This window comes from Octopus bimaculoides, chromosome 2 (assembly GCF_001194135.2).
Source record: "Octopus bimaculoides isolate UCB-OBI-ISO-001 chromosome 2, ASM119413v2, whole genome shotgun sequence".
Taxonomy (NCBI): domain Eukaryota; kingdom Metazoa; phylum Mollusca; class Cephalopoda; order Octopoda; family Octopodidae; genus Octopus; species Octopus bimaculoides.
The window spans coordinates 162,345,159-162,346,246 of NC_068982.1; positions in this window are offsets into that span (position 1 = coordinate 162,345,159).

A 1,088-nucleotide genomic window follows, 5' to 3' on the forward strand; every position below is an offset into this window, starting at 1 on the left:
TAGAGAAAGCTGACCAAAGGTAGGAATCGGGGACGAGTCAACGGCGTGCAAAACAATCGCCGAGAGGCGAGGTTTGTCTACAGTAAGACGAAGTGGCCAAATGCTACAACAGGAACCAGTGTCAACCATGAAGAATTTCTTCGACACCTGGTCCTGAATGAATATTGCACGATTGAAAGTTGGTTGAGTGGAGGAAAGTGACGACCTCATTTCCCCCTTTACGCGTTTCCCGATTGTTTAAAAGAACAAGGCTGAATACATCTTCGCGCCTTGTGTGAGAAGGTTTCATGGTACCAGCACATACCATTTTGTGTTCTGTTGATTCCCCGATTTCGAGAGGTACTGCGAGAACGTGAGCTACTCCGAGACTTTGAACGAGAGCGGCAGAGATCATCCAAGCGACGTGTGAGGTCATCGAGCCTGCCAAGAATGTCGTTGTTGGACAAAGGAAAGGACTGCTGAGGAACAGCTGAGGAGGACTCAGTACACTGACAAACAGCGCGAAAAGGGTTGCCCGAGAATTCAAGGACCTTATCGGCCATTGTGGCCACTTGGTCCACAGTGTTGGACTCAAATGCCGTCGCTAGAATTGTTTGTACGTGCGACGGTAGGCGAGAAAAGAAAATCTTCCGGAGAAGTGGAGCATCTGTTGACTCTCCGCTCAGATCTCGCAAACGGCGCAGAAATTCTGTGGGGGTCCTGTCACCTAGCTGCTCGTCTGCTATCAGCTCATTGAATCGGCTGGCGGCTGACCTGGTGGTCCGGCGTAGGATCTCGTTCTTCACCTCGTCATACGTGGCGTCGTCCTTGGGAGACGTAATTAGGTCTCTAGCCGCTTTTGCAAGCGATGGAGGCAGATTGCAATAAAGCAGCTTTAATGTCTTGGACGACGAGATGTCGTACGCCTGGAAATAGGCCTCCAATTGAGCGAAGTAGACATCGGTATCACCGATGAATGTAGGCAAACCATGCGACATGTCTACTGGGATGACTCCGTCAAGGTAGGAAAAGGGAATGGAGAGAAACAATGAAAACGAAGTCGTATGAAATATACGAGAGGCCAAAAAGAAAATTCACCGCTAAAAGAA